At 35.5% G+C, this 25821-nt stretch overlaps 1 protein-coding gene across 7 annotated transcripts in view; it reads right to left on the bottom strand.

The window, feature by feature from the left end:
- Positions 1–25821, bottom strand: part of QKI (QKI, KH domain containing RNA binding) — a 156554-nt gene that overhangs the window by 27129 nt on the left and 103604 nt on the right. The window lies entirely within an intron of this gene.

The following is a 25821-nucleotide window of genomic DNA, read 5'->3' as shown; positions in this document are numbered from 1 at the left end:
AAATGTCAGTATTTGACATCCAGATTTTGACCAATAAGAACCATTTATTTTTCATTATGTAGTAACACAGAAGTAGTTCCCTTCAACTTAGTCAATGAGATTTTATTCTGCTGCATGTTTTAAGGGTAGATTATAAATCCTTAATATTCAAATTAGGTGGTATTACCAGTAACAATAACTTAGTTTTGAAAGTATTGCTAGTGCTTAAAAAAAAAAAATCAACCACACATTTATGTTCTGAAAAAAAGGTTACTCCACTGCAATAAAAGTATCTTTTCACTATTTACCAATTTGCACAAAAAAATATGTATTTCAATATTTTACATATATATATATAGCATAGTTAGATAAACTTTCCTAAAACTGCTGATGTTTAATTAAAAAAAAATACAAATACCACAACAAAAAGCCCATAATACACACACAAAACCAACCAAACAAAAAAGAAACAAACAAAACCAAAACCATCACACACAACAAAACTACAGTTTCTATAAAAAGCTTTTTCTGGGCTCTAGGGTAAAACCTACTTTTTTTTTCTTCCCACACAAGACTATTCAGATGCCGCGCATAAATAACAGAATCTACCATTTTTTTATTTATATGAGCCATGTTTCAGAACCGTGTTTCCCACAAGCAATTACGAGTAAGAACAGTTCACAGAGGAAAAAGAGACTGAAGTATAACAAAGTCGATGTAGTTTTCTACCCAGGAAGAAATGCGATCATGAGGTATCCGAGTATCAACGAGAAACTCGCCAAAACAAGGGACTGGTTAACCTATTGGAAAGTCCCCAAGGAAATTTCTGACCAGAATTTTTTCACCTCTTCTTTCCTAAAATGCTATGTTACCAGAATTGACAAATTAGCATTTGTTTTCTATATAATAATTAAATGAACCTACATGATAAAACAATTAAGTTCTTTATTTCTCTTTTTCTGTCCTCGAATGAGAGAATTAGGTATCAGGCCTATCTTATATAATTAATTTTACCATCCCTCCCTGCTGTTCTACACACTAATTTAAAAATCTGCTGCCTCAGCAGAAACACAGGCACTACACTTAAGTAACCATTTAGCAGGACTCACAGTGTAAACATGATCAAATTTCCTCGCAAGTTAAAAGCTGTACTAGGACAGAAATAATCAAGACTTCTGTGCTTCTATCTGTTGCTGATCTTCACATATTTTAGAGTACTGTATCTGAATAGCTTGCTACAGACTCTGGATCAGATATTACACAAAAATTTTATTTGACAGTCCTCCCTCTTCATTTTCTAAACAGCTGAGTACCTGACCTGTGGTCAAAACAAACTGCAATCACTGAGCCACCCCCCTGGATCAATCCTGTCATGTCATGCTCAGGGAACCATTCTTGATAGGATAATCCTATAATATTTCTACATAGGATCTCCCCTGTAGCCTTCCAACTAACCTTAAATGCCAAATGCATATTGTATCAGCTTTGTGGAGAACAAGAAATGATAATATTAAAAAAAGAAATCAACCCTAAGAGCACCAAACGGTTCAACTGGTAACTTACTCTCTTCCTGCACATTTACTATCAGTGCCTTGACCATCACTCTCACCCCGTTTAGTATTGTCAGCTACCTGTCAATATGAAATTTCTATCTGTTTTCAGAATGATCCTTGAGTCTTTGTTGAACAACAAAAACCCTCCAATTTTCCCATTTCGAGATTTCACCCTCAATTTTTTTCACATCTTCCTGTATAAACCTGTTTAAATACTGTGCAGAGACTCTGGTTCTCTAAACACATTGTACTAACCCAATCACCAGGAGAAACCAACTCATTCCAGTTAGCTATTTGAAATACGTACAATTAAACTGCCTTTCAGAGACAGTGGAATTATAATTTCATATTCCAGTGGACAAGGTGCACACCCATAAGCAAAAGCAGCTTAAAACGCGTTTTCTACAACAGGGTAAATCACCTTAGTCCCACTTAATCTTCTGAACTCCAGAATCTCATGAATATTTCAAAATAATACCTGAATTCACATATTCTCTAACTTTATGGATTATACATAGCATTTTGCATTAAAAACCTCCTTTAACATGTGCAAAAAATACAGAAATACCTCCCACCAAACAAAAAGACCCAAACCAAACTACTCCTCCCCCCGCTCCTCAATAAAAACAAAGCAATTAAAGCTTTCAGTTAGAAGATGTGGCTGAAAAATTAAGAAACAAACCTAGGAAGTAGTGCAAGTTTTTGGACACTATCTGAGAGTAACTGTGAAGAATACTCATTTACTCATCATCAGGAAGAAGAGACAAATGAAGTCCTTTTCCTTCAGTTAAGGGAAATAGGGACAACAAAGGTCCAAAAGGCCTGAAAAGCTAGGGCAATCCTGAAGCAATTCAAACAAATGGAAAAATGAATGGAATTTTGTTTCTGGAATGTGTAAAAATAAGCTGCTGTGTATCTGCACATGATTGAGTTCAGAAAGCTGAGACCTTAAAAAACTGAGAATGGAATGAGAATCAATCAGATGGAAAACTTACAGAAAATAATTTCAGAGAAAACACGTTCAGACAAGTTTACCTAGAAAAGAGACCAGCTGATGCTAGAACGTAAAAAATTAAAATGCTATCTTAAGACTTTTTCCCAGGCTACAAATTAGTTCCAGATGATTAGGCTGACATTTTACACTGCTGTTAAAGGAGCCAAAACCTATTTTTGAAGATTTAAAAAGCCTCTCAGCTGGCACTCCCATGATACTTTATGCCAGTTTAACTGGTCGTGGTCACGATCCTTCTGTTTCCCCACTGTTGCTCTCCTCTATCCCTCACTGCATCCATGACTGAGCCATGTCAATTTGCTAATCTGGGATATTTTTAAAAAATCTGAATAGTTTTCTGCCAGATCACACAACTGAAAGAGCTCACTGCAGGATCAGATGTGTGCCAGCGTAAGGGAGGAGAGACTGCACGGAGATGAGATCTCCCCTGGCCAGAGCTGTCAACTGACTCGGCTCCATTAACACTCTTGGTCTAGTTTTGCTCATTCTGAAGCCCGGCAGCCCCATTTCCAATCTAGAAGAATGGATTTTTTTCTCTTTTTTAACTGGAATCCACCACCTGACAGCTAACTGAATTGTTTTCATATTAAAATATTCCTTTTTTTTTTTTTTTTTTTTTTTTTCTGGTGCTTGTGAGACATACAGCAAAATTATTTACCTCTCAAAAATCACCAGAAAATGTTGTGGGTTACTCCTCTACCATTTAGCAAATAAAATCAGCTCATGGAAAGGTCTGACAACTGCTATTTTATTACATCCATCCACAAAATAAGTAGTCTGCAGTTGGATTCACCAGTGAAGCAGAAAGGGGACTTATGTTCCTTACTGTCACACAGGCTCACCACATCTCATTAAAACAAACTGTAGTTGGAATCAGACTCAGATCTCAGCAGGTCCAACTTAGTTTTACGTAAGACAATGTAAAAGATAACTTGACTCCTATCCAGATTTTTTAAATATGTCATAATAAAACCGTAAGGTTTCTCTCTGCACTGCTGATGAGGTAAAAAATAAAAGAATATCCTTCAAAGAAATCATCCACCTTCTATCAGATAAACGGTCGAATGCATGTCTTCATTCACTCCAGAGAAGAAAGCTTCTTATATGTCTGATTAGTAATTTTCAGGTTATGAAAACCCATAATAGAAAAAAAAAAAAAAAAAAAGTTAAATATTAGCTAGCGATTCCACTTTTCCACCCACTTTCCTCTCGATTATTGCAAAACTAAGATCATATTATGTAGCCGATATTCAGTTATAAGTAATTATGAAATATCCCTGCCCCAACACCCGACCTGTCAGGAAACACAGATTGAGCTGTTCTGCCTCAGCTGTGCACGTCAAACAGAGGGGAGGAGGAGAAGAGAGGAAAAGACTTGAACTAAGATGGGTCCCAATCAAGTCCCCCAATGTATGGCACTCTGAAATACAGGAAATAAATACCAGAGTATGAAATTTGAAAGCTGTAATACCAGTAAGCCCCCTGCCTTTTTTTTTTACTGCGTGGTTTCTGTAAATAGCATCGATTTCCAGAGCTGCTGTCAGCTATCGGTACTATGGATCTAAGCGATGTACTCAGTTCAGTCCAGTATCCCGAACTGTTCTCTGCAACGCTGCCTTTTCAATACTTATTTTTTTTTTAAATGCTGTTAATGTCCACATATCTTTTAGCATCCCTCTTGTAATACAGAGGGTAGAATTATTCACAGCTTCAGTTTCACAAGCCACTTCACAAACACTTAGATAATACCTTTAAATTTTGCTGTCCCCTTTTACTAATTCGTTTAAGAAAGTACGGGGGTGAAGATCAAGTCTGATGAAATCAATTTGCTGGCAATGTTAAGCATACACACTCTATAGCAGAAATAATGAATATGAGGAACCAATACTTCTCAAAGCAACTTTAAATGAACAGCTAAAATTCCAAGTATTAGTAATAGTAAATGCTGCTCTTGCCTTCAACTAATTTCTTTGGATATAGTTCTAAAGTTTCACAGAAACAGCACCCTGAGGCTACGACAGAGAGTTTCAGCTGCATCATTAGTAACAGTTCAGGAATCTGTTAGAACTTAGCAGCTGTTCAACTACTGAATCACCAGCACAAATTTACTATTTTCCTTTGCTAATTTACAGGATTCCTGCTAGTGATGTAAGATTCTATCAAGGAGTTCTAAGCATATTTTTACTGCTTTAAACAAAAGACTAAATTACTGCCATTACGGCAGTACTGCTCTCTCTTTTTAATTAGTTCCTCCACCATATACTAATAGTTATGATGAGTAAAGATTTGAGATACATACTAAAAAGGATCACAAGGAAACACTTAAGCCTTAAGTTAAATGCCAAATATGAATTATTTGGGGGAGAAATATTGTATACCATTCCAAGTATGGCTTGTCCTCAAATCTGTATATTTTTTACATCTATTATCAAAGTATTCAAGCACATACAAGCTTCCATATCTCTTTCTGCAAGTTATCAAATCTAAGAGGCCAGGAGAACATCAATACATGCTTCTAAACAAGCAGGGTAATATACTGGTCATCAGTTCTTACTACTACAGTTGACTTCTTGAGTACAACTGAAGGTTAAACAAGCATAAGTGATGTTCATCACTTGAGGCATTTGTGAAAGCACCAAGTCCATCTTCTCACATTTCAATAGCATTGGTGCTGACAAAGAAGTCAGAAGGTCAAATCCCAACTCCCTTCAGAGAGAAGGCAGGCCTGAACTGGAAAAATATTTACATATGACCCGAAAAAAACACAGTTCGAAGGGCCATAGCACCTTATTTGTTTTCAAAAGAAACCTTCAGTGCCCTCCTCCCCTTTCAGAAGCAGATTTGACAAGTGTTGTAATAAATATTACATGCACAGAGGAAAGTTGAAATCAATAGCAGGTTAATGTTTATTGAAACAATACAGAGAACCATTTTTAATAGCATTACTTGAAAATAGATCTAATCTAGCAAAGGAAATTCAATTTATGTTTAGAGCAATCAGATTTTGTTTTTTACTCCAGGGATTTGTTGCAAACTCTGTCTCTTGAAATGTGCTTACTGTACTGTATTTAGCAGAAACAGTTTAGCCTTAATAAGCTGATAGTCTGCACGGGAGCATGGATCAACTTATTCTCATTAAGAATGTAAGCAGCTTTCTAACAGCCTTCTTTGCTGTTCAGCCTCTGCCAGAGAAAGCAGGGATCTCTCCTCTAAAATCCGTAATTTATGAGTTTATTCAAACCCGCCAAATTGCTTTAAGTAAACGCCTCTTATATTTGAAAATTCCCATGGCAACTCATTTAGTTTGGCAGGAAGGCAGACCCAAATTCAATCCTTTTATCCTCCAGCTAAACCATTACAATGGTAATTCTGCTCTGACACTCTGAAGAGACTGCTAATTACTGTACTCGGGTCCCTAGACAGATTTCTCATTCAGATTAAAATGGCTGTGCAGGCAGAGAACAGCAGCAACACCTTTGTGTACAGGAAGGAACGTTCTCTCACATTACAGCTTTTTACAAGAGAGGCTCCACCACGGCACAGAGAATCTTCTCTCTGCCAAGTTGTGAAGAACAAACAATAAAGAAGGAAAAAAACAAGGAGCATGACACCTAAACAGACAACAGAACCTTTAAGTGTTTTGACTACTGAAGTTATTTAGTCATCTCTCCAATGAAATTAATTCATGTTACGTTATTAATAGCCTAAACTACAGGTCAAGGAACCACATAAACCACTACGGAATATTGTGTGTTATGCCATTACACTTAATTTGTAAGTGCTCACTGTCACCAGGACATCTCAATTTTTAAGAAGCCACTCAGGCCCTTTTAAAGCATTACTTATTTTGAGAAGAGTGTGCAGGTTTTTTGTGACAATGCTTTTCTCCCCTGTCATTTTTGATCAAGAAAATGTAAAGGAAACTAATGACTGCTCCTTTGCTCTTCTGCCTCAGCTGTTCCCTCTTCCACTGAAATGTAAACAGCAGTTCAATGTTGAACAGAATAAACATTTGCTGTCTCTGGAACAACACTGATTGTATTGGAAAAGCCTAAACCCTGGCTTAATTTTATCTTCTAGAAAGAATAAAGATCATGGTCTCACTGTCCTCTCATAAAATTTTTTTAGTGCTCTGAAGAAGTAGAAGGGAACTTTTGCTCTGAAAAAGTGGGAAAAGGGAAGGCATAGGTATTACAAATGTGTACAGGAGCTGGAAAATCAGACAAAATAACATCCTCCCTGAGATGAGTTAAGTAAGGGCAACATCATCCTTAGACGATCATCTTCCAACTCATTTGAAGACATGCTCTTGGAAAAATTTCAAAATACATTATCATCTTCTGCAAGTGATCGTAAAAACAAGCAATAAATCTTCAGATGAAAGTTGAGTAGGCTCTCCTATATGTATTACCTTCTGCCCTCCTTCATGTGGCAGAACTACCTGCCTTACTCTAATGGTTTAGCATCGAAAACAGGAGCTACCCAAAAGAAGGTTATGAGGAGATGGCAAATGCGCTATACCATAGTGATTACCAACTTATGAACCCTTAACTATTTGTTCCAGCGGAGGTAATGACCTCTTTACCAAGTGTTCTGGGCACATTAAAATAGGTTTGTATGGTTTTATTTATTTTAAAATCTTCCATAGTTCCTTTATAAATAACCTACAACTCCTCAGTGTTACAGGATTCTCTCTTGAAAAATTGTTTTAACAATTTAGCCTAGTTAGCTACTGATGGACTGCATTAACAAATTTGGATTAGCTTTGACCAGCCTTCATTTCAGGTTCCTCCCTCCACGAGAAGAGTCAGCATGAGGAAAGATATTTGTCTGAGCAAAGCTAGACCATTTGGCATCAAATCTGAGGGCTTCTATGGCATTTAACTTGGAGAACAACACCCATGCCAGTGAGCCGCACTTCAGAATGCGTGTGGCTGGTTTGCACAAGGCTGTTCATTGGTGGAAAAAAGTCACAGGTGTGTGGTTAACCAAACAAGCATTTTAAAGAATCATAAACTAATTGGTACGGCCATGGATGCAAAATTATCTCATAACCCTTTTCAGGAAGGTATCAGCCTCAAAATAGGTTTTTGCTAAACAATAACTTGCTATTGCTTTCAGGAAAGCCTCTCCCCTTTCACTAAGAACCAGGCTGAGACACTTTATAAGGTTAGCAGTACTGTCTGTTGACAGTGCCACCTCTAGTAGGTCCTAACTTCCAAGTAACTGCTAAAGCTGGGAATGCTTTGGATGGAAACCTGACCTCCCTCTTTCTCAATACTAGGTTTAATAACTGACTTATCTTAAATGAATTTTCTTGACTTGCTTTCACCTGTATAACCTTAAGATTAGATAAATTCTACTGTTTCTGTAAGTTTATAGATTCTACTTCCTCTCTTGTTTATAACCCACAGAAGAAACCCATCTATTGATGTGCCCTAGTTAAACCTTTGTAAACCTATATAGGCAACTGACTTCTTCAACTTCAAAAAGAAAAATTAGGGTATCGTCATAAACACTTTGCTACAACTTTTCTACACGGTTCAGAGACACGTGCATATCAAAGCTCCTCCCACATTATCCAGAAATGCTCACGTCTACAGATTAAGTATTTTGTCCATTTGTTTTAACCCCATCTCTTTATCAGTTTGAAGAGACAAAACAAGGATGCCACAGATACCAAGGATGCTTATAAATCACCCCATCATATATTTAAAACTTTTATAAAGAAATATTCATAATGGGGCATACTGCTGTGCCTTTCATATGATACAGCATACCCTGCACGATCTGTTATCAGAATATTACATCAGTTAATCCATTCAGAAACTGAACTGGTGCACTGTTAGGAGACTTCAGTTGGAGGTTTTAATCCCTTTTCCTGAATGCTAAAGATCCACTAGATTCACGTATTTTATTTCAATGCTGTGATCTTGCCATTTTTTATCCATTTACACTTGACTTTCTCATTTACTTCACTCACATGTTTATTAAGCTAAATATTTAATTGATATTTCTAATAAGCAAGTCAGTGAGGAAAAAGAACAAACTGTTGAATACAACCTTTGGTCACTTTATGTTTTCCACTATTGACCTTGACCTGAAAAGATTTGGTTTCTAGTCATAGTAAATATTCAAATCACATAAGTAATTTAAAAATAATCTATTTACATTAATTCTGACCACTTGAAGTATTTTAAAAGTACTATTTTAACTTCATATAGCTGCTACTGGCTTCTCACTGAGGTAGCCAATCTGTCACACAAGTTATCAGATTTTGCTCTGAAGCCTCTCTTGCAACACTCTTCATTAGAAACAGGGTTTCAGACTTACAATATAAAACCCTAGTTAAGCTTTGTTTATACAACGCTGGCTATTCTTGTATTTATAATCACATTTCATTCAGACATTTCAGCTGAAAAAAATGTGTTGTCAGCTTTGACTTGGAGGCCTCCATTTACTGCCATAAGCAAAGAACATACTTTCACAATTCAAAGTGTTTTGACATTTTCACATCAGAAAACAATGTTGCAGTGAAATGAAATATTTTCATACTACTACTACTCTATTAGCTTTTTAATCCTCAGGATGCATGTATACATTTATTGTCTTTTTTAAAACAAAAGCATTGCAATTTTGAAACAATGAGCTGAGGTGTCACAGAAGAAATATTGAATTTAGCTATAAATGTCTAAGTTCACTAGGTATTCATCAGAAGAAAGATAACTGTAATATGCCCAGTATATCAAGGGCTGTATGGCAATCAAGACAAACAACAGGAATGTCTCAGAAGAACTTAAAAAAATGCAGAAGCACCAAATGAAAGTTCTGTGAAAAGAATGGTGTAGCATCGCTAAATATTTTACTGATGAGATGAAATCAATTAGACTCAATGCTTTCTGAGTCATCTCAGGGAACACAGAATGTAAGTCTAAAAGCTGTTCCAGATACATGCTCAGGACAAGATGACAGCAAGGAAGGAAATAACAGGTGTGAGTGTAACAAAGAGTTACACTGACACAATAAATTGTTCTAGGAAAAACACAAAGAACTGTTGAGGGAAAGTTATGATTATTGGTCAAGACAATGTTTTGAAACGGAAAAATCTGAAATGTAGCTGGAAAAAGACAGACCTTTTATGTAAAATGCAAGAATAAGAAAAACTATCCTTTTACTCATAAAACCGAAGTACAAGGATGAACTTTCGACCTTTTCTACAAACTACTCGTCATTTCACCATTTGTTATAGAGCAAGAAGACTTATGGTAAACATCACAACAATTTTTCTTCCTTTCTTCAGATGAAAGCTTATCAGAACCAGTACTGAGCTAGATGTGCAAAAGTAAGAAGATGCATCCTTAGAAAGTTACACAAAATGGAAACAAAGCAAACTTTTAAAATGCTGAAGAGACATCAAGTCATGCATTTGATTTCAAAACATATTGTCTGGTTTCCTTTTTCATCTAAAATGTCATAGTAGCTAACATCTCATATTTGTTTTCTTAAATGATGATTTGAAATTCCATATTAGCTTGATTTGTAACATGAGAAAGATAACTTTCAGAAACTTTCTTTTTAAAAATTACCGATCTATTCTAAACTTACTGCATTTTTAAGGCCAGATTTAGTTCTAAGAGCCTATATGCAATGGCAAACAAGAGACCATGAAACATTTCTAATGAAATACAGCCATATTGTTAAAAACATCTTTTGAGTGTAGTCTGAGTCATCTAAGAAAGCAGTCAGACCCATCTGGCCCAATTAGTGAAGCTGAGCCTACAACTTGTATCAACAAGGAAGAAAAAAAAAAAGTAACTCCAATATATTAATCCATCTGATGTCCACATGCAATTCATTCATTGGTTTACAAGGATGCTACTGGAGTCAGGACTAGTACCAAAGAATAGTTAAAAACAATTTCAAGTGATGTATTTTAATCTGAGATGTAAGGTATGTTGCAGATAAAACCATACTGAAGCATTAATTATGCTTTCTCGAATTATATTACTTAAGTGTCTGTTACTGTTCTAGAAGTCTGTTATGTATCTTCATATGCCTATAAAACATTCAATGCATACTTACACTGAACATATTCCTTTATATACAGTGTAAGTACTACAACCAGAACGGAAGATCAACTCTGCTCTAAACAGAAGCAATAGTCAGAAGCCCATACAAGAAAGCAGCTCTGTTAAGTATTTTGTATGAAATTTCTCTTCAGCATGTCTGACAGATATTAAAGCTTACAAGCATATTACATGGGAGACACCAACAACCCATATTAAATTAGTATGTTCCCATGTACTGCATACTTTCTTAAATTCTACTACAGATGAATGAGTACCACCTTCCACCCTAAGAACTGCTGAACAATGAACTTCAAATACAGAAATATCATTTGTCATTCAAACCAAATAAGAATTAGTCCCTGGTGTTATTGCTTAATATTTTAATAAGGACACATTTTTCTAGGTTGAAGACTACACTACACACTTGTATTTGGCAGCTTACGGACAGAAAGCTCCATTTGCCTTATTATGACATCAAAATACAGATTATCACCCACACTTCCTCACATTGCTTCATCATTTTTAAGGATCTGTAAACAGTTAATCAGCCCACTTGTACAGTATCTGAAATCACTATATGGTTTCATACTTTGTATTGCAGTAACTATTTTCATTTGGTTGCCCCACTAGCCACCAAACAGCAACAAAAAAAATCTGGTTTCGCTTTAGTTCTCATGAGGAAGGTAGATTATTCAGTTACTAAAAAGGCTGACCTTTACTATCATCTGCTCCCCCAGTTTTAGCCCTTCTGGAAGCTCTTATTTCAACAGTCTAAGACTTACATGAATAACCTTCTGAAAAGTGTAACTGCAAAATGAAATTACTGTCAGAATATATATAAGCATTCTAAATAAGGAAGATCTTCAAAGGTAGTATTCAACAGTTTTCTTTGCTCTTTTTAATTTAAACATACCTGGAAGGTTTCTTGCTGCTTCTTACCTACTTGCAAAGACTAATTCTTGGAAGGGAGAAACATCTGCTCTAAGGAAAGTCTTGAAACAATTTCCTGATTCACAGGAAAGTGCATTGGCCTGAATCTCTATTGCAATACAAAATACATATTAAATTAAGTGCAAACGTACCATACCGTATGACAGCAGCAAACAGAGAAATGCCACTTACTCTATTCCCTACCATATACTTATTTTTGTATGTTTTACAGGGCAGCATAACTGATCTCAAACTCTTGCCATACAAAGAAATTAATATGAATAAGAATTTTTATTCAAGAGCTTTGTTAGATATAATTAGCAGTACATATTATAAGATAAATTAGCTACTCCTCCACAGTTTAAAGACTCAGAATACAAAATCTGAAAACGTTTAATGGTAAGGTAATACTTAAGCAGTCATTTTTGGGAAAAGTTCTCCATGGAATCACCATAGTTAAAACAACATTTGTTAAAGGTACTTGCTTAAAAATCAGAATCTATCAACACTAATGTAAACTACTTTGGAAATTAAATCTTGCAACAGAGAAGCTTTCTCCAGAGTTCTCTTTAGAAAATATGTAAAGGAAAACTCTCCCATGTAATTTCCAGAAACAAAAATCAAACAGCATAAAGATGAAGTATGCTAATGTTTCTAATGAATTATCTCCTCCAATGAACAATACTTTCATGCAACTTTTTGAACTACGTGATACAGAAGAGACATATGGTCTTGGGAACTACAAACTCCAGAACACATTTAGAGCCATCTCTATATTTTAAAACAGTCAGGAAAATCTTCAGAAGTCTTAAAAAGACATAATTCTTTGAGGATTAAAAAGTCAAAACAATAAATCAAATTAATAACATACTTCATTTATGGTACATTTTTCTTTCTGTGAAATATGTCATCTCCTCTCTGTGGCTAATATAACACTTCGGAAACCAAAATCACCCGAACTACGCTGCAGCAAGAAACACCACCTTTATTTTAAATGCCCAAGTCATTCTTGAGAGCAAGAAATTCAGTATCAAAAAAAAATGAATCAGCTGTGAACCTGACTGGCGATGGAGAAGATTAATAACAGCCACTGAGTGGCTTTTCTTTTTAGCTTCCGAAGGACTGCTGAGAAATTAACAGGATAGTCAGGGAAACTGGTGCTGACTGATCATTTAGATATTTTGAAGGATCTTCACTATCTAATTATTTCTGACATGAAGCCATCATTGCTGCACTTGCCATTACTGCCAGCATATATTTGCCAGTGAAAGCAGCTGGAAGACACCGATGATAGTCCCCACCTCCAGAATCTGGTTGTACAGCTTGTACTAATTTGCATCCTACAGACCTATATCACTTTGAGTGAGGTTCACCTATCAGAAGCAAAATTATCCTTTGTACAAAGAGAAAAGACAAAACAGCACCCCTTTACAAACACTGTCCAGGGTTTGCAACAGACAGGAAAATTTGGAAGGTTGACTGTTCCTTCATAAATCACATAAAATCTGGCATCTGAGGTCATCTAAGCACACGGGTGCCAAGAAACCCACATCTCAGAGTCAAAACAGCTGCTGGTATTACTGAAAGACTTTTGTTGAATGAATGAAATCTGCTCTGAGAATGAAGCGGCATAACCTCTCAGCAGTCCACCATTGCTCTGTGAATTCTGACTGGTAAATAGAAAATGGATGTTATTTTTGTAAATTTCATCCTGAAATTTAGTGGAGATATAATGTTTAAACCAGGATCAACCACATCCTTTGCAAAAAGAGTCATCTTCTACAAGCTCATCGTTCAGATAAGGAAAAAATGTGATGCTTTATCTTTGCTCTTAGAGACAGTGCTTCTCTTGGACAGGTGTCTCTGGCCAGTCTTTGGATCCACAGACGCTAGAATCCAGATAATAATACTTTCACAGATGAAAAATGTAGTTGCTAAAGCTGTGACTCTTTTCAAGATCCATAGATATATTAATCATTATTTGCTCGCACATGAAGCAGCAGAGATCCTGTTGACACCAAAAAAGAGACACTCTTGAAACCAGGAACAAGTCTTGAAATTACAGCTAGAACAAAGATTTCTCTGTTCCACATTTGAGAGTGGCAGAACAGTACAACGGACTGTCAGTCCTACTAGGGAGAGTAAGGGGTATCTCAAGAGTAAGAAAAATCAACTGGTTTACCTAAAGAAGGAAGACAAGATAATGAGCAAATAACATAGCAGAAACTTTTGTGCAAGTCAATTGCTGAGTAAGCATAGAATATAGAAGCAACGGAAGGCACTCTTTTTACATCTTCTCATTGTCGTGGGTGTGAGGTCTGAATGTTAACTGCAAAGGCCTAAGCAACTGACTGGTTTGTATACCATTTTATGAATTCTTTTGCCAGAACATCTTTTGGAGGAGGGTGCAGGACTCAGGAAGGATTCAGAAATACCAGTGGCTACCGTTTTTCAAAAGCAACATATTTGAGGCGAGGCACCAGAACATAATGTATAACAAAGATTCTGGAAGGTGGTGGAGAGTCTATAGAAGACATAGGAGACTGCTAGGCAAGTGTGGATAGATTTATGTACCAAAGCACTGCACTTGAGCAAGGTGCTCATTACTGAGGTGAGCGAAAATCTCATTCACATCAGATCCTTCAGGATTATGAGTGCTCTTCCAGCAGGATGAGACCCTGGTTTTAAGATATTTTTCTCCTCCCTTATGCAAACGTGTAGAACCAAACTGTACAAAAAAGGACAGGAAAGCCATGCTCTAGTTAGCATTCCCAAAATGCTGTGATTTGTTTAGCAAGAAAAAAATGAGGGCCCTGCAATATAGCACACAGTACTTCTTGTAAGAAAGGGAACTGAGACTTAAATTGTGATCAGAACTTTTTATTCTTCTGGATCAACAAACACAAATGTAGGAAGTCTCCTGCATCAATATATCTTTTCCAAAAAACTCAATGGGAAAATCCTTTGAGTGCAACCACATTTTCTAGGTGGTGTCGTTGTCTGTCCCTCTTAACTGTGGTTATGTGCCACACAGGGCAGATGTTGCTGTCTGCCAGAAATGCAATACATCAATGTTCTTTTGAGGAAAAGGAACTTTTATCACCAGAAACACAAAAATGCTCCTGACAAAGTTAAGGAGTGTAGTCATATGTCTGAGGTCAAAGCCAGGGAAAGAACTGGTCTAATCAGACACCTAAGGGATGCCCCAATAGTATAGTGTGAAGGTATGCAAAGAGGAGCACTGAAAGGATAGTTTGAAAAAAAAAAAAAATTCTCCTCCCCCAAAACCCACAGTAAATCATTATTTCTATGCTTTTAAGTTTATTATTTAACTTGTTTGGATTGGTAATTCATGCTAATAATATTAATGTTCTAGAGGAATTTCTATAATTGCAACTCTCAAACGAAGACTTTTTTCCTGATTTTTTTTTTTTAACTCAGAAGTAATAGACTGATGTTCTAAAGACCTTTAAAAGCCAAAATTTCATTTTCCTACGTTTTACATAAGCTTCCCTTGAAATACAAGCTGTTCAGAGAAATCACAAAGGAGTGATATTTACTGCTCTTATGCCAGTTAAGGCTCCCTGCTAATAAACTGTTTTAATTAAACAGGATTTTACTTTGACACTTCTGTGAAATAAATTATTAAAGCAAAAAGCAAAGCTATTAAAAAATAAACCTATATCAGAACAGCAAAAGGAGTAACTGCTTTCCCCCCGCCCCCCCGACCTATTAGAGACATCTCCATAAAAAAGAATTTAGTGAATCTATAAGAGAAGCCATGCCTTAAACCACAGGTGTTTTTCATTAAATGACATTAATAATATATCTATTTTCCTTGGTTCCCCTCAACCTTAAACTTGGGCTGAAAGGGCATGTGTGATTCACATTTGAAGGGAGCTGATTGAACAGATTAAAATGCAGCAAAAATAAAACCAGCACCTATTGTGTCTCAACTACACTATCATAAGAGTTGTCTTTGCAAAGATTTCTAAAGTCTCCAAATCAATGTGAGGCTTTTAGTAAAAATCAATTCCTAGTTTTCAAACTTCAACCATTGATCATTACTATTATTATCATTTTGACAGTCATGCATCTTACTTTCAAGTTCCTAAAAGTAACTTAGACTAGGTTTTTAGAAGGTCCTATATGCTTCAGGATGTACAAAGTACTACTAAATTTAATGGCATCTGGTTACTAGGCTCACTACGGCTCTTTTAAGAAAACCCCACTACAGTAAGTTGTGAAAGAAAGCATTATTTAATGATGATTAATATTCATATTTAATGTTGTGACTGCTACAAAGAGATTACTGGTAACAGTTGCAAAATATATAGAACGTAAAGCATGGCATAATAAGAATAAATTGCACTAGTCATCAGCTTTAGTGTCTTACATGCTCCACTTTATTTTCAAGCACTGCAATATGATTTACACAGGAACAAGAGATGACATTTTCTCAAATGGTACTGTTCTAGTCCTAGACTCTGCAGAACTGCTCTTCTTCCCCTTTACTTCCTATGGAAAACAATATAGATCATTTGATACCTGGTTTACTAAAGCCTCCAAGCAACAGCTACGTAGCTGGGTATATATATTTATAACGTTTCTCCTCAAAAGTATTTCAGTAATACGTAGAATTTACATGAAGTCTTATGCAACAAAACAATTTCCAAGTTAATTCTAAGCTGAAATCAATGAAACTTTTTCTTATTAGCACAACTTTCTGTATGAACATCAAGAACCCTTCAGCGTTTCCCTCACAACCTCCAGTCTTATAGGATAACATAACCTTTGCTCACACTTCTGTTTTCAGGACCATGTGCAAAACTATGGATTGCTATAAAAGAATTAGTGTTCCAGTAATGACCTTTCATGTAATTTTTAAGTAAACATTTACCCCCTCCAAGTATTTTACAAATCAGTAAGGAGCTATCACCACACTTTATAGATGAGGAAGCTGACATTTATTTTAAAGAGTATCTTTGCTAGCATAGAGGAAACAAGTGTTTCTATGACCAGAGGAATTTTAAAAGCTCATTTTTTTATGTGTCTCTTTCCTGAATCTGATTGACCTTTAGATCTTCAAAAGGAAGATATTTCCCTGAAGCTTTTCTCACTGCTGAGTAATAAAGCGTCCCTTGGCAGAGTTCAGCACCATCCACTAAGACAGGAGCTCATACTGCAAGGATCCCTAAAGGAGCCCCTCTCTACAGTCCAACCACCTTCTTCAGAAATCTATCTGTAATTTCAGGAATGACTACTGAAAGGCAAATACAGGCTTTGATTTTGCAGGCTTAAGAAAAAAAAGTATTCTCAACACTACAGCAATAGTCTATCTGTTCCAAATAACAAGAAATAGCATTAATGGTAAGAAGAGCTAATCTGATTTTTCAGTATGTACTACAATGGGTCAAAAATGTGAGAGAAATTCAGACATTCCTATCAGCTCTCTTCGTGTTTGTAATTTATCTTCCAAAGCAAAACAAGCAGTCATACTCTCTCAAATAGCTTTCCTGCACAATATGACATGAAGAGTTCATTATTCAACACAGCTCTATTGATAGCACTGATTCTAAATTCCCACAAACTAAGTGAGCACGCACTCATTTTAAAACTTTGAAACTTTCCTTTAAGTTTCCTAGCAGCTACAGGTCTACTCATTAAAAACAAAAAGCTCAGATCAGCAGATATGGACAAAATAAGGTCACTGGCTGCCTAACACAGGTTTAGCAAAGAACTAGAATGGTCAATTCGCATTAACTTCCATCACTACAGAATTCAAGTGCCCATGAGTACATCTGACAAATCTCTATTGCTTCTAGTTTCACCTTTCCAGAGGCATCATTTGGTTACGTTACTACTATCAGTGTAGTTACTATGGTTCCCAAGAAAGCTGGGGTAGTCAAAGTTTAAATTTTGTTTTCAAACTAGGACAACACAAGCTAGAGAGCAAAGAAGCAACTTCTAAGATGAGAGCATAGTGGTGCATGCAATTACACCACTGCAAATTACTTTTCATCAAAATTACTACAAATTATCTTAAGACAGCCAACTCCAAATAGTGGTTTTGGGGGGTTGATTTTTTTAGTCTCATGAGAAAGTATTTGCAACATATAACTTAGGAGACTGTAGAAAATGATCTATCAAAGGCTGGATTTATTTATTTATAAACAAAGCAACTGAAATTTTTAGTACCTACAGCTGCGTGTGGTCAAAAAGAAATCCATTTATAAAAGACTGCAATATCAAAGGACTGGGTAAGTGTTAGAGATCTCTAACTATTCCCTAAGATTTGCTGGTGTTCAGATCTCCTTCTATCCAACAATTCCAAGTGATTTGGAATTTAAAACACACTTTCCAAAATAAGATGAACCTGATGAACTTAACTTACTATGTACACAGATGTTGTGGTAATATTAAAAATCAGCTAATAATGGTAATAGTGAAGATGTAGAACGCAATTCTGTTTTCATTCAATTATCCCTACTGATTAAATACGTTTGAAAGTAAGGCAGAGCTTTTAATATACGTAAGATGTAAGGAAAAAAATACTAAAACCCATACCATTTGCAACAACACACTCAAAAATATACTGCTTGATGGAGTCTTAAATGCTTCTCATTAATAACAGAGTTCCAAGCAATGCAACTTTCCAGTAATATCTCATCTAATCTTCCACTTTTCCAGGACAGTTTATCAGTCTCCTGTTTAATTTAAAGTTTGTTACAAATGGTCCAGTCCAAAATGATGTAAGCTGTTTAAAACAATTGGCTCCCACCTCTTTTGTCATGCTTACCTATGTTTTATACAGGATCCAGAATATTCAACAACTTTGAAAGAAAAAGAAATCTTATTAGTCGTCCACTGGAAGCTTAAGCATTTCTGTACCTTTTAAAAAAGAAATCCTTTGGAAAACTTTTGGGTACTTTTCCAAAGGTTAGAATTTTCTGTGATGTTGAAATAGCATAATGTGGAGCAACTGGATGACTATAACTTGTTAGTAAGCACTAATCCACATATGTCTAAACATAGGTTTATTTTTCTATAATTAGAAATTGAGATTTCAAAACTAACACTGTCAATAAAGAATCCTCTAAATAGCTGGAAAAGGGAAATGTTTACTGGTTACTTTACTATCACTTCACACAAAAATTTTTGCATTTGCCAGGATTCCTCCAGAAACGACAGCCAAGGCAACTTGTATATAAAGTGATCTGACCTCCTTAATATAGTCTGGTTAATATTTAGTATAAAAATGTGTTAGAAGTGCAGGACAAAAAAATTTCTACTCTTTATGATGTCTCCCCAGCAATCACAATTCAACAGCTAGCATTTCTTCCACTTAGACGGTAGGCAGTCGTTAAAAAAAAAAAAAAAAGTAATGAAAACCAACCAACCAACCCCCAACTGTAACTAGAAATCAAGGATAAGGAAAATAATGCATTGGTAATTTGTTGCAGTTTTCTTATCAACTTTATCAAGATGGACAGACGAGAATCAGAGCTTCATCATCTAAATCTTGCATAAGGGGAGAAATACTTTAACAAGACTTCATCTAAAGATGCCAACTTACGTGTCCTGTTCCAGGGCTATCAATAGAAAAATAACAAAGATATTGGAAAAAACCAAATACTACAGGAAGCACTGGAAAAATAACAAAGGATAAAGGAAGTGAGTTTAAAAAAATGGGATGAAGAATGAAAAACAAAACAGTTACTGATACCACAAAATTAATTACTAAAAGAGGTCATCATTTTTTCTTTCTCAACTATGTCTACCAAAAAAAACCCAAACAGGTTAAGCACATTTCTGGAAAACAGACAAAACCCACGCAGAACCTAATTAGAGCACCTAATCAATGCATAACCCTGCTCTGGAAGGGCATGTGTCTATTGACTTTCAGGCAACAGAGCTGCTTTGTTTCTCTTTGAGACTATTTTGCAGGTTTCTCAAGGTCTTTTTCAGGAACTACAACCTACCATTTCTCAAGTTACACATCTGTAACACTTGAAATAAATGAATACATAAGGAAGGTGGCATATAACTCCAATAAATATTTTGGAGAAGAAGGAATAGGGGAAAAATAGCAGGGTATTCAAAAGTAACTTTAGGTAGAGGCACAACTAACTGATTTCCCTGGGTTCTTAGAAATAACTGCTGGAGGAGGTGCTTTCTCCCATTAGTATAAGGAAAGCCCAGGGGAGAACACAATCAGTATCAACTGCTATCTGAGTCATAAGCTAATAAAACTAGACATATCTACATAATTATATCTGATTTTGACCACACGTCCTAACTTGTAAAACAATCAACTGAAATACGTGATGGTAGATATAATAAATTGGGATTTACCCTTTAATTATTTGCCAATTTTTTAAAAGGTAAACTTGAAAACCAATTTATAATCATGATGTAAAAAAGCACATTTTATATCCCCTTTCAAAATGTTTCCCATGAACAATATTCTGATGAATAATATTAGTTTTCTCCTTAGTGCTACAAAGATAATTTCAAGAGAGTTGAGGAATTTAACAGAGTTTAAACAATGTTTAATTCAATTAAGTTGCAAATCACCTAGATATCTTGTAGTAAAAATCATTTCCATCAACACGTTATTTTGGTGGTAAGGAACCACTGGTATACAGAGTTTCCACCACGGTACACAATGATGAAGAGACCTGCTTCACATTCGCAGCTCACCTGAAATAATTTTATTAACACTCAACAGTAGTGTAAGCTCAAAAATTTAACACAGCACTAACATATCAAGTACAATATCTGAAAGTCTCCTACACGAACTGGTATAAGAGATTCTTGTGCTTTAAAACTCAGACTTGCATTACAGTAAAAACTTTCAGCAGAGTAAGATAATCAAAATACATACCAGAATTTACTTAAGGACTGCTCAAAATAACTAATTCTTTATTTGACTTGTGAATAAGCTACTAAAATCACCACTACTAGACATACCGGATAGCAGAAAACAGAAGAGGAGAACTTACATACTAGTACAATCATACATACCAGTATGCTTTCCTCTTTCGTTTTCCACTGTCATTCTGCTACACCAAGTTTCTGATTATTTTGTTCTCATGCTATCTGCAGGTAAACATAAACTTGTGTAGAACTGCAAATGAATAAGTGTGGTCTGCTGCAATCCCCTAGCTGTGTGTTCTCATTCCCTTACTTCTGTCAGTGCTAAAGCAAAACTGACTCCATAGAAGTCAGCTAATCCAAGGTTAAGCTCCCCACCAAATGGGTTTGCTATACGGTCAGCTGAAGGCCAGGACTTTCTGATGCAAAAGAAGCAGCAGGAACAGCAAATCATGAAGGAATGGCAGGACTGCAGCAGCCACTGGTTCACACTGTCATGGAAACATTAACTCCGCTTCACACCACTAAAAATAACACACTATCACCTCTCCTTCACATCAGAAAGTTTACCACATGCTGTCACTCCCAAGAAGTTTGACTGCTTCATTACCCTACCGACAAAGCTTCCCTTTTAATCATTTACATGACATGCACCAATAGACAGACACTTGCACCTGAACTGACAAAACAGATCTAAATGCGGGAATTTCCAAAGAAGCATTTAAGGACAGCAGTGTCCTTTTTCTGCTACAATATTACTTATTCATTTCATAACTTTAATTGAACAAGCAGCAAACAATGGATTGCACAGCATGACCAACATTTTGACAGGGAGACTGCACAAGGCAGGACTATATTCTCACTCCTGAAAGCAAAAATGTAAAACCAGTACACCATGCAGGAATGAATTAGAGCTATTCAGGGAAGTCAAACTTGCATGTAGAATTTATTGTGGGTTTTTTAAATGGTTAAAACAAATGAAATCTTCTGTTAACTTCTTTCAAATTTCAAGCTTTGCTAGTCTTAGCTACTGGGCAACAAATCATGTACATCATTATACAAGACCCACTTTTTTTTAACTAAAGCTAAAGCACTATAAAAAATTCTTAAAATGATTTCTACTGTTTCATGTTATTTCTATGGAACTAACAGCATACAGAAGTACTAAAGGTAAAATTTAATAGAATAATAGAAAAATTTTGATTGGAAAAGGCCTTTAAGATCCCCGAGTCCAACTGTTCACCAACATCCTTCATCATATTTTAAGAAGTTGAAAATAAAGCACAATGGCAATTTAGAACTAATAAGGAAGGTATTAGAAACTTACTTTAATTAACAAAGAAACCCCAACTCATCACACTTGATGAAGGTAGTCTTTGGGAAAGAAAAGCTTTTAACTTAACCAATTAGAAAATAAAACATTCTGCCAATACTATTGCCCCTTCATTATATTATCTCCTGTTATATAAAGAAAATGTGCTGTATACAGGAGTAACTAAAAATAGAAGTACCATCAAAATAACATCTCTAGTAACAAGTAGTAAACACAAGGAGGACAATTACCGAGTACTTATATACCAAGCATCACTACAAAGAATGTTTAAATTCATAAAAATCATGCAGTATACAGCATATTATACCAGGTTAAACACTAGAATTTCATTTTTCTGATGCTGTTTTGATCAGGAGTACAACAAGCATTTGGAAGAAGAAAATGTGGGTAAAATCTCTGTACATTAGCTGGACTACCACGGGAAAGACTCACTATTTTAGCCAAGCAAGCCATTCACTGTAACCATAAAATGCTTGTACTTGGTTCTTCTACCACCTCTTCACAATTTAAAGCAACAGATACTGTTTAACCATTGAGTCATACACATTTGTTCTACATGTCTGCATTACCTCTTCATACAAAGCTTTGCTGGTATTCTTGTTGGTATACTATATTTCACAACACTGAACATAAAAGTATTGTGCTCCATGGCCCTTACAGCAAAGAGTTTGTTATTTCATTCTTTTATTCAACCATTTACTTTATCCTTAATTCCTCTGCCTTCTCCTATACAGAGCATAATAATCTTCTCTTTCATAAACACTGTATGTCATCTGTTTTCATCTTTTGACCAAAAAAAAAACCAAAACAAAACTCCACAAACTTTAGATTTTTCCCAGTCCTATCTTTTGTCTGAAGGTAGACACCATCAGCACAGGTTCTCCCTATTTTCTCCATGATCTAGAATTCATTTGCAACTTGGTGAGGTTGTTTTTATTGCATCACAATCAAAGCGAAATACAAGATCTTGCAGTGTTAAGTTATATATTTTCCTCTGAAAACAGACAGTATTTCTTATCCTACTGCCCTAGTTAACACATCTTCTAAGCATTTTGTTCTCTGCTCCTGCACTTACTTTTCTAATAGTGCCGTGCACTTAACCTTACCAGCCCCTCAGGCCAAAGTAAATTCACCCCATAGTAAAACCTTAACTCCAGAAGATTCAATCAATCACTTTCAGCAACTGCTTCAGCCCCTTGGGGGCAATTTTCAGGTATTTCCACAGTTGTTCTCATTCTGATTTTTAATGCTCTATTATTTGTTAAGCACAGCTATTGTCTCTCTGTTGTTTATGACAATGTTTAGAGGTGAGAACGTATGCTTTACTCTCTTATTTCACAGTTTCACAAATTCAGACTTGTTCAGCCTTCCAAACAACTTGCTGGAAACAGGCTACAGCAGCTATGATACAGTTAAAGGGCAGTAACATCAGTTAATCCAACACCCTTCAGGCCAGTTTGATATTTCTGCTTTAACATTTGAGGCTTTGTAGCTGTGCAAAGTTTGTTTTGTTTTACCTTAACCTGAAGACTGGCAAAATTAATTTCCAACTTCAGCTCCACCATACAGCAAGAATTGTCCAAACTTTCCTCTATTACTGAATGGCTTATTCTATTTTGGTAATTTGGACTCTCTATGAACTATTATAAAATTGGTTGCTTGTTGACTCCTATCTACTTTAAGTCATAATTCATGTTATTCCATATTAAGGAATAATTATCTCTTCTATAGCATGGTTATATTTGTGTTTGAATTACCTTTTAAAAAAATCCTTGCCATTGACATTAATCTACTCTGAGGATTTTGACATTATTAAATCAATATTGCTACAGTATTTATTTTAATTAAGCTCAATGATTTTTCTTTATACTTTCCCCCATAACGTACAGCTAATTTAAAGATATTCAAGACTGAAAAGTCTAAAATCACTATTGCAAGCAAGAACCCAATGTACCAACAAAATTAAACCATCTTCTACTGGAACATTATTTCCTACCCATTACAATCTTAAAATCCCATTACTGTAGTGGCAAGTAATACAAACAGTTTGACAGGGAGCAACAGTGACTAATGCTATGCTGCAGTCATCTTCAGACAAGATGGTACAAGGGTAGTACAGCAGCACCACACGATCTCACAGGTCCAGATAATGACCAGTATCTCACTGAACTACAGGAACAGAAACAGTCCTACAGAACTTTAAGTACAGCCAAACCAAAAGTTTCATACCAAAGAAATGTAAATGAAATACATAATAAGAGATTAAGAAATGTAAATTAAGTACAAAACAATAATGATTAAAAAAAAAAAAAAAAAAAAAAGTTGTGGCATTTCTCCTTAGGGAATAAAAACAGATTGTTCAGCTGGTGTGCCTCAAGTTGTCCTTTTTATTTCTACAGATAAACTGACTATACCACCACATTGGTAAATATCCAAGAGCAAGTAGAATGGGAAATTAATAATTCACATCCACAAGGAAAAAAAAAATAAATCACTAGTGATCTAGATTCATAGATAAGAAGAAACACACTTTACTACTGAAATACTCTCTGTTCACCCACATACCTTCAAATAGAAATCCATTTTAGAAATGTGCCTGTTTATGCACTGTTACTATAAAATGGAATTAGGCTTCTTAACATATTGAGTATAAAAATAATGGATTATTCCAAGAAATTAGTAACTCATGCCCATATCTAATATTAGCTTGCTTTTCTGAAGTGTATCTCAGAAAACCACCAAAGCGTTGCCACTATTTGGCAAGAATGTAACTAAATCTTCTCTTCTATATAAGATATTAAGAGATTAAAACAGAAAAACATTAATATCTTCTTCACAATTTTAATTCTCTGACATTTATTTGGAAAATAGTAATAGCTGCAGGCACTCTACCATGTGAAAGGGAATTTCCAGTTTTCCACTCATCCCTGGAATCTTCCAATACCCACAATTTCCCCCATCTTATTATAACTAGCTAGTATTTCTGTTTTTCCTCATGCTTACCCTGATTAGGTTTATGTCTTCCTTTAAAGAAGTTTTCAATTCCTGTCTTTTAACTCTAAACCAGAATTTTTCAACTCTTAATATGCCTGAAACCATAATTTGATTAAACAGCTATTTCTGATACTAATTGAATAGATGCAATATGCAGTGCAAAAACCAGGTTCACCAGTGTACTAATTCATTAGTGTGTACTACACATGCCTGTTTCAACGCAGCATAATTTTCAGAAATGAGCACCAATGACCTCTAACTCTTGAGCATGTAATGAGCACCACTAAATCTCTTATGCCTACCCAAAATATATAGATATGTTTATGAAATGAACTGACAAAGTGGTTTTCAACTGATGCTACATTTGGAGCTCCCCTAGCTGATTAAGTTACTAAATGAGACCGAATATTTTCACGACAAAGAGGTGGATGATGCTATCACAATTAAAAACTACAAACATATTCATTTTTTTGGACGCTAAAAACATATCTACCCACCAGCTCCAGAAGCCGAGCGTAACACAAACATACACAGAGCACAATGTTAATACTTCAGACATACTGGAGGTCATCTTGGACACAAGCCTTCAGTCACATTATTCAGCAATAAGAAGGAGGTAGAAGAACAAACAGATGTTTGACTAAATTAATTCTGTATCACACAGAAGTTTACTGCATAGTACTTGGAGAATGAATATAAGAGTTTCAAGTTTTGCCCATCTAAAAACCTTTTTCTTATTACCAATTCTAAACCTGACTATAAACTCAATGCTAATGCGTTCAAGATCTCTTTAGTAAATTAATAAATTCTGAAGATCTACTTTCTGTAGTACTTTCTGTAGTACTTCTGCTTTCAGAGACTGAAATTGTGAAATGTGAAAAGGTCTAAATGACATTTTTTTCATACTTTCTGCGTAATATTCTACCATATTTTGTTAATTCAAAAATTGAGTCTCTCTTCTGATCTTTGGTAACTTTAAAAATGTGTTCCGAATAAATATGCTTATACAGCATGTGTCACCACAAGTTTCCTCACAGCTATTATCCATTAGTATTCACTAAGCACCCAAAATCA

Source organism: Columba livia, chromosome 3 (assembly GCF_036013475.1).
Source record: "Columba livia isolate bColLiv1 breed racing homer chromosome 3, bColLiv1.pat.W.v2, whole genome shotgun sequence".
NCBI lineage: Eukaryota > Metazoa > Chordata > Aves > Columbiformes > Columbidae > Columba > Columba livia.
Note: the sequence above shows the minus strand (reverse complement) of the source record. Positions and strands in the feature narration are given on the sequence as shown.